This window comes from Phoenix dactylifera, chromosome 4 (assembly GCF_009389715.1).
Source record: "Phoenix dactylifera cultivar Barhee BC4 chromosome 4, palm_55x_up_171113_PBpolish2nd_filt_p, whole genome shotgun sequence".
Taxonomy (NCBI): Eukaryota; Viridiplantae; Streptophyta; class Magnoliopsida; order Arecales; family Arecaceae; genus Phoenix; species Phoenix dactylifera.
Window position 1 is genome coordinate 7,036,390 of NC_052395.1, and position 19,979 is coordinate 7,056,368.

Here is a 19,979-nt window from a genome sequence, read left to right on the forward strand (position 1 = left end):
TGAACATGAACTCAACATAGAGAATATGGAATAAATCATCAATATTACCACAATCAATATCAACTCATCTGAAGCATATATGGAATAATCAAGCAAACATATATGCTACTCATGAATATGCTCAACAGATCATAATGCTGGAACATACAAATCAGGTGTCAATATGCTGAAATCATCACTAGACAGCTGTCGGGAGGTGGGTTTTACGCCCCAGGCGAACCAGCAACAACTTCCTACTGTCACATGCATATGCAGGATAAGACACCATACCGATAACATAAATGCTAGACAGCTGTCGGGAGGTGGGTTTTACGCCCCAGGCGAACCAGCAACAACTCCCTACTGTCACATGCATATGCAGGATAAGACACCATACCGATAACATAAATGCTAGACAGCTATCAGGAGGTGGGTTTTACGCCCCAGGCGAACCAGCAACAACTCCCTACTGTCACATGCATATGCAGGATAAGACACCACACTGATCATATAAATGCTGGCCAGTATCCAGAACAGAAATCCATCTCACATCTACATACTAAACGGCACCTCGCGGGAATTCTACATCCGCGGAAAGCCATACTGCACCTCGCGGGGTCTTACTATGCCCGGCGGCAAGCAGAATATAAGTCGTAGGACCGGCCGATCCTACGCCTAGGGCCGTGTCCCCCCCTAGGAAGGGACTGGGCTCCGCCCACCCAGAAGGCTACTATGTGCACAAAGGCCGATGTTCAACCCCATCGACTATAGGTGTCCTGCAGATACTGCTAAGCCATGCATAAATGCCATAATGCACCCTCCCAATACTCTACTAAAAAGGAGTATAATCAAGATTACCACTCACTCGATCATGACCCAATCATAAACTAACATCAGGGTTAGGAGTGAGGGTCAAGGAAGTGCAATACAACTCAATATACCACTAAAAAGGCTCTACAAATCTTTGAAATGGAGGAAATGAAATCAATTTACAAAAGAAGTTATTTCACAATTTGGAACCAATTTAATTACTCATAAAAGAGTATAATCAAGCTACGACTCACAAGTCTTTAAAATAGAGGAAATGAAATCAATTTACAAAAGAAATCATTTCACAATTCGGAATCAATTTGATTACTCATCAACCCCTCGTAATTCCTCTCAATGTTCCCTCAAATGCATGTATAGAATAATCAAGCATGGAGAATCAAGATTATAGAGGAATCTACTACAATATCAATCAATATGCTCAAGTGGAATCAATTCACACTTGGCGACATTCATGAAAATGAATTAAGGATGCTCATGGTGCAAAGTACATGACTCCCACTCACAAGTCTTTGAAATAGATGAAATGAAATCACTTTACAAAAGATGTCATTTCCCAATTCAGATCCATCGTAATTCCTCTCAATGTTCCCTCGAATGCATGTACAGAATAATCAAGTATGGAGAACAAAATATAGAGGAATCTACAACAACAGTTAATCAATAGGCTCAGGTGGAATCAAGTCACACTTGGCAACATTCATGAAAATGAATAAGGAATGCTCATGGTGCAAAGTACATGACTCCCACTCACCTGTCAATCCGGCACGGCCTCGATACGCCTCTAGAATTTTACAGTAGGCAGCAGGGGACTTCTTCCTCTTGTTCCCTAGCTTCTTGCCCAACTGTGACATGCATTTACAATACATTTAGTCTTGTATCAAGGGCTATAATCTACGTGCCAATTATAACATAGGGAACTTTAATTGATTCAACTCCCCTGTTCCCTAAATCTTTTCTTTTCTTTCTTCTTTTTCTTTTTAATTAATTAACTCACCATTTATATGTATTAGGGACTCCTTTGCATGAGTACAAGGTCCCTTTTAGCTTGATCTAGGCTTAATACTCTATTATAGCATGAAATCCCCTATTTTCCACCCGGATGAACAGTAACCCGAACTGACAGTGGGTTACTTCATCCCGGTTTTGATCCACTTTCAGGACTCCAAAATTGATGAAATTTTTACCTAGCATTCTACACTCATAGAGGATTCCAAAGAGATAATATGCATCATCATCGGAGGCCGTTTGACCCCCTAAATAATTCGTCGAAGTTGGAACTTTGACACAGTTTTTCCGTAGTGCCGGAAAAATTTGTCAAAATCCGATTCTTCTTCTTTTAACCACCTCTACAACCCTTATCCGACCCCTCTAGACTATATCCACCCTTTGTATAGCCTAATGTCATCAAAAGACTAGATAGGGATGGATATTTACCTTTTTCTTTTTGGAAATCGAGGTCCTTGCGTAGAGGGGAAGGAGATCTACGTTTTTCCCTTCAGCTGGAAGTGCAACCGGGATTCCCTTTCCTCCTCGAATCCCTTTCCTCTTCTTCTTTCTTCTTCTTCTTCTTCTCTTTTTCCTTCTTTCTTTCCTCTCTGCGTCTCTGACTCTCCCTCTCTGTTACTCTCTCTCAGTTTCCATCCCAACGCCAGCCAACCAACTCAAAACCCTCCAATTAAGTCACATCAAAACACTATTTACCCTTTGTTTAATATTATTAAATTCCCATTTTGCCCCTAACACTTCAACATATCTACAACTATGCCATTATCTTTTCATTCCTTCCAATTTTACCCCTCATATCAATTTTAAAGGACTATTCTATCCCTTTTTATATAAAAAAAATTTTGGGGTTATTACAGCGGCGGCCATGGCTGCCTCCTCTCCCTTCTTCTATTCTTAAACAGGGGTGGAAGGGCTTGAAGGGGTTTAGTCCCATATCGTGCAGACAAGCATAATTCCTTGATAGGAGTTTAGTCCCACATCGGCCAGAGAAAAATCTTTCCGATTTTTAAATAACATCGGGTTCTCCAGCTTTACAAACTAATAGATTAAATAGGCAGGGTTTATTTTAAACTTCATCAGCTCTGATACCATTGATGGAATGATTAATCTGAATCATAAACCATACCTTGACTCGCTAAATCCATCTTGAATTAAGCTTTGAGATGCGTGCGCAGCCGTGATCAATCGAGATTTGAATAGAGATTAGCGAGAGATCTTCTGGAGAGAGAGCTCTTAATGCTTGTGTTAGAGAAGGGGTCTGACAGGCTATTTATAGCCCTCTCCAGGGACCAAACGCCGTGATTAGTTACACCCGTGAAGAGTCACCCCCCATCAAGGCAACTCTTCACTAAGATGGAATTACCTTAATGCCCTTAAGCTTATCAGAATTTACGAAATTCAAGGGACACTTGTCAAATGTGGGTTTTAATTAAACGGGATCAGGGTTTAATTAAACGGGATCCAACACTACACCCTTGATTCAATCCCCCGATTGAACCAAGCAACAAGATATTAAAACAAAGGTTTAAAACAAATCAAAGCTTCTTAAACAAGCAAATATAACAATATAAACAAATAGAGTAAAAAGAAGCCCTTAAACGAGTTTTGAAGATGAAGGAGCTCGGCTTCTTCTTTACTTGACCCTCTTCTGATTTGGCACGAAGTAGAGGATCACCGAGGCAGCACACGGATGGAGAGGAAGCTTTGGGATTCACTTGGATGCTCTTCTTCTCTCTGTTTCACTTTGGATGGCCCTTTTGTGCTTATGGGAGATTTCCCTTGTAATCTCTTTGAAATCTCTTTCCTAAATGTTCTCTCCCACTTCCATTTTGTCTCCCCTAGCTCTCCTCTTGATTTTATAGCTTTACATGTCGTGGAACCAGAAATCTAGCCGTTAGAGACAAAAATAGAGCCGTTGTCCACAGTCTGCAACTCCTGACAAAGTTCCCGTTGGGATCGGAGTCGACTCGCGCGATCTGGAGTCGACTCGACTGTAGCAGGAGTCGACTCATGCTTTTCTGGAGTCGGCTCGGCAACTGTTCCAGATTTGAATTAAAGTGGTCTTCTCGACTGGGAGTCGACTCGACTTAACCCGGAGTCGACTCGCCAAAATCTGGAGCTGACCTTGCACTTTTGGAGTCGGCTCATCCCAAGGAATCCATGGATGCATTTTTCAACTTTGCTTACTCGAATCGACTCGAAAATTCTGGGAGTCGACTCGGTGCTCAGAGTCCGAACTCCCGAGCTTCTGTCTTTTGGCTCGTGCTGTCTCGGAGTCGACTCGAACTGTCTCGGAGTCGACTCGGCCCTCAGTATCCAAAAAACAGTCTTCTGTCTTTTGGGGTCGCGCTGCCTTGGAGTCGACTCGAACTGTCTTGGAGTCGACTCGCCTCTCAGAGACAAAAATGCCGTCTTCTGTCTTTGGGGTTGCGCTGCCTCGGAGTCGACTCAGATTTTGCGGGAGTCGACTCGGCTCTCAGTGTCTGAAATTGGCTCTCTGACTTTTTGCTTGTTTTCCTCTGGGAGTCGACTCTAGCTTCCTTTGGAGTCGACCTGCCAACCATCGGAGTCGACTCGAGTTCCTCAGAAGTCGACTCGGCTCTCAGGGTCCAAAATAGCTTCTCTGTGTTTCTGCCTTGTTACTCCCTGGAGTCGACTCGTACTATCCAGGAGTCGACTCGAGGACTATTCTTTTGGATTTTCCTTCGAATTTGCTCTTCCAACTTGAGTCCTTTGAACTTGAAACTTGGGCCAGTGAAGTGTAACTTTCTTCCAACTTTTCTTGAGAGCTTTGGAGGCCTTCTTGTGTTCTTCCAACTTGCTATGTTCCTTGCAAAATAAGTATCTTTCTCCTTGCAACACAAACATTAGTATTTATACTTCAAGATTTTGTGATCATCAAAATCAATCTTTAAATCAATCTTTGGGTCATCACTTACCATTATGAAACTACATTCTCATTCAACATCCATCCTAACCAAACTCGTTGGCGTATTTACTTCATCAGTTGGCCCACATTATAAGGCATACACTGAGTATAAGTATCATCATCCTCCTCTTCCACCCCTTTTTCCATATCATACAAGTTCCTAGATTTCGTCTTAATAATAAGAGACCAATTTTTATCTTTTGAGTCTTGCACAAAAAATACTTGTCGAGCTTGAGATGAAAAAATAAATGGATCATCTTTCAATAACACACCAGTATATATCAACCTTAAAAAATTTACAAGTGTGAATCCATTTATGTTTTGCCTCAAACCTCTAGGTGAGTTTATATCCACCCAATCACATCGAAATAATACTACCTTAAACTTTCCATAATAATCCAGCTCATAAATATTTGTTAGAGCACCATAATAATTTTTTCCATCAGCCTCAACCATAATCTCACTATTTTAGGTTTTTCTAAATTTCTCACGCTCTTGAGTATGAAATTTAACACTATTTATAATGAATCCATCATATCTGTTGACAATATTATTCGGATCTCGAGCAATGACTATTAACTCCTTAGAATAATTTGTCTCGATCATCATTGGTACCTAAAAAGAATTATAGAAGTCATGATTAATTTCTCTCTATAGAAATTAAAAAAACTTAATATATTAGACATCTAACCTGTTTGAAAAGCCATTCTGGAAATAACTCAACCAACTATTGTTGCTCAATCCTTGGTGTAGGACGCATGTTATGGTTGAGACTTCGCTGAGCTATTAAAAATTCTTTGCACGATTAAAAAATATTTAATTAAGTACCAATATTACATTCTCCTGATATGACAGTAAATATAGATTTTTATTAATTATACTAATATGCGAGATTCGGATATTATATCACTATGAAGTAAGACATAGCGTTGTGCCTGTGCCAACGATTTTTGATCAAGAACAACACTTTTAACTTTTTCCAAAACTCTTCCACCAAATGAGAACTTGTAAACATTTGCATTCTCTATGATATTACAATTCATTTGAGGTCGATTGAAAACTGTTTCAACACCTTCAAGATATCTTGAACAATTGTCAAACACTCCTCAGCAATATATCCTTCAGCAATCGAGCCCTCGGGATAGGCTCGATTGCGTACATAATCTTTTAAGCGCACAAGAAACCTTCAACAATAAATTTTTAAAATAAATTTCAAAATCAAAATGATTATTAAATATGGACATTAGAGTTTAGGACAATCACCTCTCAATAGGATACATCCATTGGTTGTGAATCGGTCCACCAAGTTTAGCTTCCGCTGCTAAGTGAACGAGTAGATGAGCCATAATAGTAAAAAATCCAAGAGAAAATATCTTTTCCATATAGCATGGTGTAAGTGCAACATTAGACTCCAATTGATCAAGCTTCTTAGGATCAAGAACTTTGGAACATAATGCCTTAAAGAATGATGACAATTGAGAAACAATTACGAAAACTTGTTTTGGCGTTGACGATTTTAAAGCCAATGGAAAGATATCTTGCATCAAAATGTGACAATCGTGAGTTTTAAGATTTGAAAGTTTTCGTTCTTTGAGATTTACGCATCAAAAAATATTCGATGAGTATCCATCAGGAACCTTCATATTTTTCAGAACCGTTAGAAAAAGATATTTTTCTTGAGTAGACATTGTATAACATGTAGAAGGTGTATAAAATTTATCATTGGCAAGCTCTTTCGGATGAAGCTCTTGTCTTATGCCCATATCTTTCAAATCAAGACGCGCTTGCAAGTTATCTTTGGTCTTTCCATCAAGATTTAACAATGTTCCAATCAGGTTATCACAAATGTTCTTCTCTATATGCATCACATCAAGGTTATATCGAAGAAAATTATACTCCCAATAAGGTAAATCAAAGAAAGTGCTTCTTTTTTCCATAGTTGTTTCTGTGTAGATGCTTCCATTGAGTCATCATCATTTTTCTGACCATATACTTGTCTTCATTCTCAAAAAAGTTGTCAGCATCCTCAGCAACCTCTTCTATTAATCCATCATTCATTGTGCTGCCAACATGCTCCCTTCCCCTCTTCTTTGAACATTTGGAGACCTTACCTGGTATATAATTGGTGCCATGCATATGTCTAAAGACTTCAGTTCCAGTTGGTGGAATAGGGGCAAATGGCAACTCTATAGTACCATCAAACAAGTCTTTCTGAAATCGAAATGGATGGTTTGCTTCTAACCATTGACGATGGCCCATATAACAGAACTTTTCTCCATGTTTTAACCAATACAAATGGGTTGAATCTCCACAAGAAGGACATGCAATACACCCCTTAGTGCTCCAACCAGATAAATTAGCATATGCAGGAAAATCATTGATGGTCCAAATAAGTGCTGCACGCAATTTGAATCTTTGGCCAGCAAAAGCATCAGATGCATCAATACCCTCCCATAATTGTTTCAATTCCTCTATTAAAGGTTCTAGAATAACATCAATATCATTATCTGGGCCCTTGTCACCTAGAATAACTATTGACAGAATTAGTGAAGACTGCTTCATACACATCCATAGTGGCAAATTATATGGAATCAAAACAACCGGCCAAGTGCTGTATGTAGAACTCATCATTCAAAATGGATTAAACCCATCAGCAGCTAAACCTAGCCAAACACTGCGAACATCAGAAGCAAATTCAGGATGCCTATCATCAAATGCTTTCCATGCGAGACTATTCGCTGGGTGTCTTAACATTTCATCCTTTGTACGGCCTTCTTCATGCCATCTCATCGAGGAAGCCGTCTTCGGTGATGCAAACATCCTTTTCAAACTAAGTATAAGAGGAAAATACCTCAAAATTTTAGCTGATTTTTTGTTAGTCAGTGTAGCATCCACTTCAGTCAACGAATCATTCTCGTCTTCTTTATGTTTTTTCTATCGTGAAGTTTCACATATTCGGCACGACTCTTGGTTGATATTTTTACCGCAATATAAAATGCAGTCATTCGGACAACTGTATATCTTTTCGTATCCAAGGTCCAACTCTTTTACCAGTTTTTTGGCTTCATATATAGATGATGGCAAAGTAACACCTTCCGAAAATGCATCCTTTAATAATTGAAGAAGCATAGTAAAAGACTTAGTGGACCACCCATTCAAATATTTCAAATGTAATAGATGCAGAAGAAAAGAAATCTTCGTAAAATTCTTACAACCCGGATATAGTTCTTGATCATAATCTTTCACCAAGTTATCATACCGAGTTGTGTCATCAGAATGTATAGGTTCCTCAACATGCATGGATTGATCAATAACTGTACGCTCATCACCTATTACAGCTGCTTCTTGTCCTCCACTGAAATCTGTTAAATTTCTAATACTATGTCCAAGAATATCTCTGAGTAAGCCCCTTATATCATCTTCTCCTACAAAATTTCGTTCCGTGTCACTAGCTCCAAAATTGAAGATGTGTTCAAGATAGGAGGGTTAGTTACATGGAGACGGCAATATGGACTCTCCATGAAGTACCCTTTCAGTATAACCCTTTAGAAAATCATTTAACACCAAATGTTCTTCAATAATTTTTGGATCAAAAGCAGAACCATTTACACATTTTTGACATGGACATAAAATCTTTTCGTTCATATTAGATTTCTCAAAAGCAAACTTAATGAAATTCTGAACTCCATTCAAATATTCGGCACTGGATCTCAATTTATTTTTCCAACTTTTATCTATTCTATTAGAATACTGATTGAACTGCAATTTATATAAAAAAGATAAACAAAATTAGGGTACGAAGAAGGATGGCATAAAAAGAAAATCTCTTTCTTTTTCTTACTCACAGTAGGATTGTGATGATATGTTAACATCCTATTTTTCAAAATGGAATACTTTTTTTCAAAATTTAAATAGATGACTTCATGTGTTCTAGAATTTAAAGAATCTGTTAACATGCAGAATGAGAATCCTTCTTTGAATAAATTTTTTAAATTTACACAATTTTTCCATGCTTTTCTGTCGAGTTCATAACTCCCTTCCAATAGGAAATCGTGCATATCGTCTAAAGAAGTCTCAGTTAAGAACATGTATAATTGCCACTTGGGAATAAGCAGAGAAACATAAAGTTTGTTATGTAAAAGTAAATGCAAGTTGACTGTTGTTTCCTTGCATACAGTAATTCTAAGCCATGCTAGAACTAAGCTACAGTTTGTAACCTCCATGGTGCTAAGAATGGGAAACAGGGGAATTTAGTACAGTGAGGAAAGTTCTCCTTGTATCAGATGACATGGAAGTACTTCACTAATAATCAAATCAAAAAGAAGGAAAAATCCAAGTATGAGCAATTAGGATGCCTGATACAACACAATCAAAAAAGAATCCATAGACCAACAATGAAAACATAGCAAACTCAAATATAAGCGAAATGCCTTCCATGACATTAAAATTTGTTGACACGGATAATTTTCATATGATGATAAGGACAACTTACACGAAGTTTCTTTTCTCTTTCTTAAGTGTGACTTAATTACTTCAATATCTGTTTAGCTGCAATTCCACACCAACTATATCTTAAATCAAGTTGTTTCTGCCACCAAGTTTAAGCTCGCATTTCTTTCTTTTCCTCCAAATGCCAAGTTCGACTATATATCTTATGCTATTATAAATATTTCAGTTTATCCGATCACTATCGACCAGCCTTTTTTGGATAATGGGCTTAATCAACACAGTTCTGCATGGGACCCTCTACCTTAGTTGCTATTTAAATAAGTGTCAGTTATTTTTCAGAACTCAACCTTACTGGGTTTTCAGTTATTTTTTTTCTTGTATTATTTTTGGTGATTAAGCATTTAAGACTGGTTGTATATGCTAATTACTTATACTAATGCATATAAGACCGAGCACCCTTCTTTAATTATTATACAATATTTGTTATCTCCTAGCAATCTTCAACTTTGTTAGCTAATCAATGACCCCAATAATGTGGTAAATTCAGTCAGCAGGAGCATAATCCAAAAAGCAAGTGTATGTGCTTCTCTATCAGTTTATTGAATGTTGAGTTAAATATTTTCAGTCATAAATTAAGCCACTCTGTTTTCATTAGCTTTATTCACCATCTTATCAACTTTTGCTTCAGACTCACTACATAACAAATACAAGCTAAAACCACAGAAGATTTAGAGATTTGAAAGCCTTCAATTCCTATTAGAAGAATATTACAATCAGTTATTATGATGTTTATCTCTTTCCCTCTTTCTTTTTTTTCCTGGAGACTCTAATATTGAATTGCTCTGACCTTGTAGGGAATTTTTTTTTCTTTGGAGACTCTAATATTTTATTATGTTGACCTTGTAGTATTTTTTTTACTATCCGCCAAGCCCATTACATCACAACCATTGAATCGAAAAAATTGATATGTGCAAATTTATCCTTTCTATCTATATTTCTAAATGAAAATAATAATTATAATATATATTTTAGTTACACTCCAACCATCTCGGGTTTAAAAAAGTTTAATCAAAAATTTTAAATTAGCAAATCAACTTAATCTGACCATGTCATCCCTTTCCCTTAATTGAATTTCAATAAAGATCGTCTTATAATCTGTGATACCCAGGAAAAAAAAAAAGAAAAAAAAAAAAAAGAGAGAGGTGGACGGGCCGGCCCGAAAAGACCGGGCCCATCCACCATATACGATCGTGCCTAGGGCACGATCGTGGGAGAAGAAACACAAAAAAAAAAAAAAAAAGGGAAGGGGGAGAGCGGCGGCGGCAGCGTCCGGGGAGAGGTTGGTCGCCGGAGGGGTTGATCGCCGGAGAGGAGACCGAGATCCGGCCGGCCACGGAGGAAGTTTTCTTCGGTGAAGACCTCCCGCAAACGGGAGAAAAAGCTTTGGACCCGTGCGTGTGCTCACGGATTTCCTCCTCCGATTGCTCGCCGGAAAGGCCGCCGGAGCACGCCGTCGGACCGAGGTAAGTGTGGCTTCCTTCTTTATGCTTGATTTGCTAGGATTAGGGCCTTGTTGATGGGGTGTTTGGTCGGTGAATCGTCGGAGAAGAGCCCGAAACAGGGTACCCCTGTTTCGGCCTCTCTCTTCCGGATTGTGCCGCCGCCGGCCACCGGGATTGGCCGGGATCTATGGCGGTGGGGTTGGTCAGGTTGCTGTGAGGATCGGAGAGGGATTTCTAGGGTTTTAGAGGGGATGGAGAGAGGTGGACCGAGATCTCCTACCTCGTGATCCCATCTCCCTTCTCTTCCTCTCATCGGTTGGCTGCCGGCCGGCGACGACGGTGAGGTGGTTGCTGGCGGGTGGGGGGAGCCGAGCCACCCTCAGGGTGGTCTTCCGTGGGTGAAGGGGGAGGAGGAAGGGAGAAAAGCATGCCGATTCTTGGGGGAATAAGAAGAAGAAGAAGAAGATATCTCTTCTTCCCTCCTTCTCTTGGCCGGCGATGATGTGGCTAGTGGTGGCTGTGGTGTTGTCGGGTTGGGGAAGGAAAGGGCACAGCCACCATGGCTATTACCCTTAGACCAAAGAGATTTGAAGGAGGGAGATGTACTCCCAACCATGAAGAGAGAGGAATCATTCCTTTATGTTGGTTTCTTTACCGGGACCGGCCATCATCGCCGGCGTGGCAGCGGCCACGGCTGGCGACGACGTAGGCCGGTGGTACAAGATGGGAGTCGGACTATCCCGACTGCCCTAGATCTGGGAGGATTGAGATGTTTGGGGACCTGATGATGGACCCCATAACAGATGAGAATTATGGTTTAGAATATTTAAATATTGAATAATTTAGTTTGTGAAATATAATTGATGTTGTAGAGGAAGAGTCGGCGGAGCCAGGAGGTTTTGATCAGGGGACTCAGCACCCCAGCGCGTAGGTTGCGATTCAGACTGTGTTTGAGTCAGTCTACAATTTCTGTAAGAATCCCTACATCTGAGCACTTCTATGCGTATATTGATTTATCGTTGGATTTATTTACGGTTTTGATGTTATTGCATGTGAGTTGATATGATACATATGAGACGAATTTTTATCAACATATTTTCATTATTATGTTGTTATTGTTTATGAGTTGATGCGGCACCTATGAGGCGTGCATGTTGTTTATAATGAAAATATTGAGATAAATTCATTTGGGAAGAAATAACATATTTTTTGAAAATTTATGAAAATATGTGATGTGATGGGAATGTGATTGAACATGTAAAACTAGACATGTAATATGGGTTGGACTAACCTTGTCATGAGATAGCCTCTACGAGCTTATGCGTAGGATAGCGGCCACGAGCTGATGCGTGGGATAGCCTCCACGGGCTTATGCGTGGGATAGCCTCTACGAGCTTATGCGTAGGATAGCCTCCACGGGCTTACGCGTGGGATAGCCTCTACGAGCTTATGCGTAGGATAGCCTCCACGGGCTTACGCGTGGGATAGCTGCCACGAGCTTATGCGTGGGATTTGTGCAGTCTTGGACTGGGACATGATCTTGGTTAGTCCAACGCCAGAAATGAAAAGTTTGAAAACTTTGGAATTTGAGTAATACGGGAATGGATCACATAATGTGAAAAAGGATTTGTGTATATGTACTGATTACATATATTTGTTGTTTGTTGAGCTTTTGAAATGATGAAATGATATATATATTTTGATACTTGATTATTTTATGATTTTGTTGTGTGTGGCTGTTGGGATTCTTACTGGGCTGGAAAAGCTCATACTACACTTTCATTTTTTTTTTCAGAGGCACTGGATTCGTAGAATCTGTCGAATGGGACAAGAAGTGAGCTCGAACTGGAGTCAGACTGCTAGATAGTTAGAAGTCAATTTATCTTTTATTTATGGACATTTGAAATTATGTAATAAATCAGTACATTGTAGCTGGATTTGATTGAATTACATTAATCATTGATTTTGGTATTTATGGAATTATTGGAATTATTGGAATTGTTGTACCTTTTAGGCCTTGCATGATCTTTAGGGCATTGCTCTAGGGCTCATGCGGCCGGTCGCGTGCCGGACCCGGGTGCTGGGTTCGAGGGCGTGACAGAGTGGTATCAGAGCTTAAGGTTAAGGTATCCTAGGATTTATGTTCAGGTAAGTATCAGTGGAGAATTATAATAGAAAAACTATTAGAGATTTGGTTTATAATCACTTGAGATTGTAACAAGAATGATATGATGATCTAAGGTTTAAGACCACTAGGGACTGTGGCCTTAGTGGCATTAAAGTTTGAGGTTTAAGACTATTGGAAAATGTGATAAGTTGGAATCTGAGCATATGTTTAAGATCACTAGGGATCGTGACAGAAATATATCATAGCTTAAGGTTATGATCACTTAGGACATGACAATTAAATTCAGTGCTTAAGCTGTAAGATCACTGGGCATTGTGATAAAATGTATGCATCGGTTTGGTCTTCGATGCATGCAGAAGGAAAGTATAAATTGTCTTTGATGATGATAAGAGAGGTTTGACCTAAGGTAAGTGTAGGTCAACAATGGCATATCGAGTATACTATGTTCAGATATTATTTAAATGATTTGAAAGTCAAATTTGATATGAGTTTTGATGTGACTGTACTTTTGGATGTTGCTGCTAATTATTAGAGTGGGATTTGTACGTTGATTTAGTATTGGAGTAAGCTAAGGAGATTTCATAATATTGAAAGGAACGTTCTTCGAAGTTGAAAATGTATGTGGATTATATCTGGTGTTGGCATGTTGGATATTGCAAATAGGTCTATTTCCTATGGATGTATTGGATTATTTTGAGGCCATAGAGTATGCATATTGATGGGAGAATTCTAATTATTTGAATTCTCATGTTTGGATTGGGCTACTGGATTTTACTTATAATTGTAGAAGACTATTTGATGTGTTAATTTAAAACTCAAGCTTAGGTTTAAGATTTGAGCAGGGATCTTTTGTCATTATTGATGAAGCCACTAATAATGTCATATTGAGTAGAGACTTCGGTCATGAGATACTTACATGAATTATCATATATAGCATTACTGATGGATGTTAAGAATTTTGGTGAAGGAAGATCAGGAGATCGATCGAGTTAAATTCTAATCATAGTGTATTGGTTCAATGACTTCTAACCTATTGAATTTGAAGTAAATTCTGTTGGAAGAAAAATCAATGTAGCTTTTCTAATTACATTGCAAAGGGAATACAAGAATTACCCCTTTAAATTAAACCTAGATATTTTTGGATTCTAAGAAGGTTGTGGAGATCACGTAGGGACCTTAAACTTGACTAAAGGATTGGGGGTTAGTTATGGTATGTACACTCTATATAAATTGAGGACAAAAAGATCTAGAGGTTTTGCTCTAGTTCTACTTGGAAATTTGAAATTTGGAGTTTCTTAGTCTCAATGCAAAGTGATACTTTAGTCAGAAATCATTTTGTGACTTTAAAGAATTAAATGAATTAAATCAGAGTGTGCAGCGGAAGTGTGGTGGTTTGACTTATTTTGAAACTGGTTAAGATCATTAATATTTGATCTAAAAGGCATTATGATGAAATACTTAAGTTAGTTTCAGGAGAATGTTGTTGATTCTATGGATCTCTTATTTGTTGGAATGATGTGGAAGAAAGAAAAGAAAAATGATTATAGAATATTAAGAGCATTTGATACTAAAGATTTCTCCTATTTCTGTCAAGTCAATTATGATCTCTGTGTAGAATCAAGAGAAATTAATTTCTTGGGATATAATTATGGCATTTTAATCCAAGGTTGGGAGTTTGGAATTCTTTTGAAGGATACCAAAATAACTTACTACGTGTGGTAAATAGAAAGGATCAAGTTTTGAGATGCTATGATTTTTGTATGTCAAAATCTTGTGAGTAGGTACTCCGAGAGGGAGACTACTTGAGATCTCGGGGATGATATAACGGATGCATATTTTTAAAGTTTGAGGCTTCAAGTAAGTTAATTTCGAGGACGAAATTTTTTTTAAGGGGGAGAGTATGTGATACCCAGGAAAAAAAAAAAAAAGAAAAAAAAAAGAGAGAGGTGGACGGGCCGGCCCGAAAAGACCGGGCCCATCCACCATATACGATCGTGCCTAGGGCACGATCGTGGGAGAAGAAACACGAAAAAAAAAAAGGGAAGGGGGAGAGCGGCGGCGGCAGCGTTCGGGGAGAGGTTGGTCGCCGGAGGGGTTGATCGCCGGAGAGGAGACCGAGATCCGGCCGGCCACGGAGGAAGTTTTCTTCGGTGAAGACCTCCCGCAAACGGGAGAAAAAGCTTTGGACCCGTGCGTGTGCTCACGGATTTCCTCCTCCGATTGCTCGCCGGAAAGGCCGCCGGAGCACGCCGTCGGACCGAGGTAAGTGTGGCTTCCTTCTTTATGCTTCATTTGCTAGGATTAGGGCCTTGTTGATGGGGTGTTTGGTCGGTGAATCGTCGGAGAAGAGCCCGAAACAGGGTACCCCTGTTTCGGCCTCTCTCTTCCGGATTGTGCCGCCGCCGGCCACCGGGATTGGCCGGGATCTATGGCGGTGGGGTTGGTCAGGTTGCTGTGAGGATCGGAGAGGGATTTCTAGGGTTTTAGAGGGGATGGAGAGAGGTGGACTCCTACCTCGTGATCCCATCTCCCTTCTCTTCCTCTCATCGGTTGGCTGCCGGCCGGCGACGACGGTGAGGTGGTTGCTGGCGGGTGGGGGGAGCCGAGCCACCCTCAGGGTGGTCTTCCGTGGGTGAAGGGGGAGGAGGAAGGGAGGAAAGCATGCCGATTCTTGGGGGAATAAGAAGAAGAAGAAGAAGATATCTCTTCTTCCCTCCTTCTCTTGGCCGGCGATGATGTGGCTAGTGGTGGCTGTGGTGTTGTCGGGTTGGGGAAGGAAAGGGCACAGCCACCATGGCTATTACCCTTAGACCAAAGAGATTTGAAGGAGGGAGATGTACTCCCAACCATGAAGAGAGAGGAATCATTCCTTTATATTGGTTTCTTTACCGGGACCGGCCATCATCGCCGGCGTGGCAGCGGCCACGGCTGGCGACGACGTAGGCCGGTGGTACAAGATGGGAGTCGGACTATCCCGACTGCCCTAGATCTAGGAGGATTGAGATGTTTGGGGACCTGATGATGGACCCCATAACAGATGAGAATTATGGTTTAGAATATTTAAATATTGAATAATTTAGTTTGTGAAATATAATTGATGTTGTAGAGGAAGAGTCGGCGGAGCCAGGAGGTTTTGATCAGGGGACTCAGCACCCCAGCGCGTAGGTTGCGATTCAGACTGTGTTTGAGTCAGTCTACAATTTCTGTAAGAATCCCTACATCTGAGTACTTCTATGCGTATATTGATTTATCGTTGGATTTATTTACGGTTTTGATGTTATTGCTTGTGAGTTGATATGATACATATGAGACGAATTTTTATCAACATATTTTCATTATTATGTTGTTATTGTTTATGAGTTGATGCGGCACCTATGAGGCGTGCATGTTGTTTATAATGAAAATATTGAGATAAATTCATTTGGGAAGAAATAACATATTTTTTGAAAATTTATGAAAATATGTGATGTGATGGGAATGTGATTGAACATGTAAAACTAGACATGTAATATGGGTTGGACTAACCTTGTCATGAGATAGCCTCTACGAGCTTATGCGTAGGATAGCGGCCACGAGCTGATGCGTGGGATAGCCTCCACGGGCTTATGCGTGGGATAGCCTCTACGAGCTTATGCGTAGGATAGCCTCCACGGGCTTACGCGTGGGATAGCCTCTACGAGCTTATGCGTAGGATAGCCTCCACGGGCTTACGCGTGGGATAGCTGCCACGAGCTTATGCGTGGGATTTGTGCAGTCTTGGACTGGGACATGATCTTGGTTAGTCCAACGCCAGAAATGAAAGGTTTGAAAACTTTGGAATTTGAGTAATACGGGAATGGATCACATAATGTGAAAAAAGATTTGTGTATATGTACTGATTACATATATTTGTTGTTTGTTGAGCTTTTGAAATGATGAAATGATATATATATTTTGATACTTGATTATTTTATGATTTTGTTGTGTGTGGCTGTTGGGATTCTTACTGGGCTGGAAAAGCTCATACTACACTTTCATTTTTTTTTCAGAGGCACTGAATTCGTAGAATCTGTCGAATGGGACAAGAAGTGAGCTCGAACTGGAGTCAGACTGCTAGATAGTTAGAAGTCAATTTATCTTTTATTTATGGACATTTGAAATTATGTAATAAATCAGTACATTGTAGCTGGATTTGATTGAATTACATTAATCATTGATTTTGGTATTTATGGAATTATTGGAATTATTGGAATTGTTGTACCTTTTAGGCCTTGCATGATCTTTAGGGCATTGCTCTAGGGCTCATGCGGCCGGTCGCGTGCCGGACCCGGGTGCTGGGTTCGGGGGCGTGACATAATCTGTTAGATTCTCTAATATTATCCTTCTATATATCTAATTAAAGATCGGCGAAAAAATCTCTCGATCCTCTTTGACCCTTCAACTCTATTCACTGCCTTACTGTCATCTTCTCTTTCACCATCAATATCCCCCATGGCTATTTCATCAGAACACAAGCTAGGAAGATGACTATAAAGCGGAACCGAGCAGGAAAGATCAAAAAATAGCAGAAACTAGTACAAGTACACAGAGATCGTGCCGGCGTAGCGAGAGAGACAGAGAGGGAGGGGGCATACTTCGAATCGGTGCTTCCAAAGAACAAGGAATCTAGGAACTCAAGCAACCTGAGATCCCGAGAGAGGTGGTAGGGACTAGGATCACCTCGATCGATCGGGGCTTGGGGCCGGTCGGTCGACGCCGGAGAGGAGGGAGGAGGAGAAGATCCTTGGGCGGAGGCGAAGCTCGATCAACGCTTGAGGGCCAATCGGTCGGAGCCGGAGAGGAGGGACGAGGAGAAGATTCTTGGAAAGATCCACGGACGGAGGTGAAGCTCGCTCGAGGCTTGAGAGCCGGTCGGTCGACGCCGGAGAGGAGGGAGGAGGCTTGAGGTGGAGGCAGAGCTCATGCCAGAGAGGCGGAGAAGGAGGCTAGGCAGAGCTCGATCGGGTGGGTATTCGGGGAGGCGGGGAGGCGGAGAGGCGGAAAAGGAGGCCAAACTAGGGCTCGATCTCGATTGGGTGGTTCATATTTCGGGTGGAGGCCACCGACGCTTGATTGAAGCGTGACAAAGTTTGGCACCTGGGCTGGTTTTTCCCGATGCGAGTGACTAGCGTCGGCAAAAAAGGGTCGGCTTTTCCCAATTTTACTGTAGTGGACTCAAGAAGGAAATAGACTCAATTCAAGGTGATTTGGCACTCCATGGTTGAACTCTATTTTCAGGCTCACCCCATAATTCAATTGGGCTCATGAAGGGCTTATTCTCTTGATTGGCTCGATTTGTCCAAAGGATGCAGACTCGATCTCCATGCGCGCCCCTATGATTCAATTGGTCTCAATATAATTGGAACTCCTTGAACCCCATGTAACTTGATGACCTTCCAAGGAAAGGACTTAATCACCTTGCACACTTTCAGCTTGGGCTCGTGCTCCTGCATCAATTCTCCCCCGCTGAGAAGGATTCGACTCTGTCGAGTTGGGGCTGAGTTGAAGATTCCTAGCCCAAGTGAAATTGGCCTACTGCATGGGCGCTGGTTGCTTGGCACGAGATGCATGACCCGGCTAGCCAGGATGCGTGACTCGAGTGAACCAAGATATGAGTCCAGTGCGGGCTGACTACGATGCCGAACCGCTGTGTACGCTGATGTGGGTGCACCTGCTTGGAACGAGATGACCTCCTCTAAAATTTCAGATCCGACTTCCTCGCGGATCGCTGCTGAAATTGGCTCTTCCTTAGCCACTAACTGATATGAATTTCCTACATCAATAGGTTCTTCAGTGGCCATCTGTTAATCATAGTTTTCTGTTGTAGAAACTTCGGATTGCTTGATTTTTACTGCTGCAGAATTTTTAGTTTGTTGTCTTCCTGCTGCTGCTGAATTTTCAGAACCTTCTTTTTTGGCAGTCGATGCAAACATGGTTCTGATTTCATGGTTGATCTCTACTAAATTTTTTGAACTATCTTTCTTGGACAATTCTTCTAAAGTTACAACAAGAAAATTAGTAAAAATAGATTCAAATTCAGATGAGTTCACCTCTAAAATTTTATCTTCCACATTGTCTTTCTCCTTGTCATCAACCTTAGCGGGCTTAGGAGAGACTTCAAGGGAAGGGGAAGGTATCTCAATGGTAGGGACATCATCAGACGACGTTTCTAAATTTTGAGACTAGTGCCAAGATCTTCTTCAAAATTCTGCTGATCTTTAGTGGAATAACTGTCAGCGAGGTGCCCTTGGCCACCGCAGTTGGAGCAATCGGGTTTGCCTCTTCTTTGCGGCATGGAACTCATTATTTTTTTGCTGAATTTTGTTGTTCCTCGATTCGGATATGTACCCCTATCTGCAGAAATTTTAGATTTTATAGATGGAGAAATACATCGAGGAGAAGGGGTGTCTTTGTTGCTGCATTCTGAAGGTCGTCGCCCAACTTGTGGTTTGACATGGCTAGGACATCGTAGTTCTGCCTCCACAACATCCATCTTCCATGCTAGTGCAGGAATTTGATTTAGAACTTCATCCATCAAATCATCTTGTTGTTGTTCGATATTGTAGGGATAGTATTGATCGTCATAGTAGGGATCATCATAGTAGGAATCATCGGAGTAGGGATCATAACAGTAGGGACGGCTTCGTCTTGTACTCATGAGAATTGATTTGCTCTGATACCAATTGATGTAGAACGGATGTGGGATGGTTGCTCTAATACCAATTGATGCAAAACGGAGGTGGGATGGTTGCTCTGATACTAATTGACATAGAACAAAGGTGGGATGATTGCTCTGATATCAATTGACGCAGGATGGAGGTGGGATAGTTGCTCTGATACCAATTGATGCAAAATGGAGGTGGGATGGTTGCTCTGATACTAATTTACGCAGAACGAAGGTGGGATGGTTGCTTTAATACCAATTGATGCAGTTGGGGTGGAAAGGTTGCCAAATTTTTGGTGGATGATGGCTCTATCCTAAACCCAATGATTTTTCGGCATCTCATTGAGGAAGAAAGAATCTTTGAAGTCTCACCAAAGGAGAAAAAAGAAGCCTCACGCCTCTCAATCTCAAGAGCAATTGAAAATCAAAATTATTCTGTCTTTATTCTTCAACATCCACCCTTTAAATAGATGG

At 40.8% G+C, this 19,979-nt stretch overlaps 1 long non-coding RNA gene across 1 annotated transcript; it reads left to right on the forward strand.

Moving 5' to 3' along the window:
• Positions 1-10,468: 10,468 nt before the first annotated feature.
• Positions 10,469-11,886, forward strand: LOC120110443. The gene is made up of 2 exons (XR_005511410.1): positions 10,469-10,716; positions 11,568-11,886. It is a non-coding gene; the product is annotated as an uncharacterized LOC120110443 (long non-coding RNA).
• Positions 11,887-19,979: the final 8,093 nt, after the last annotated feature.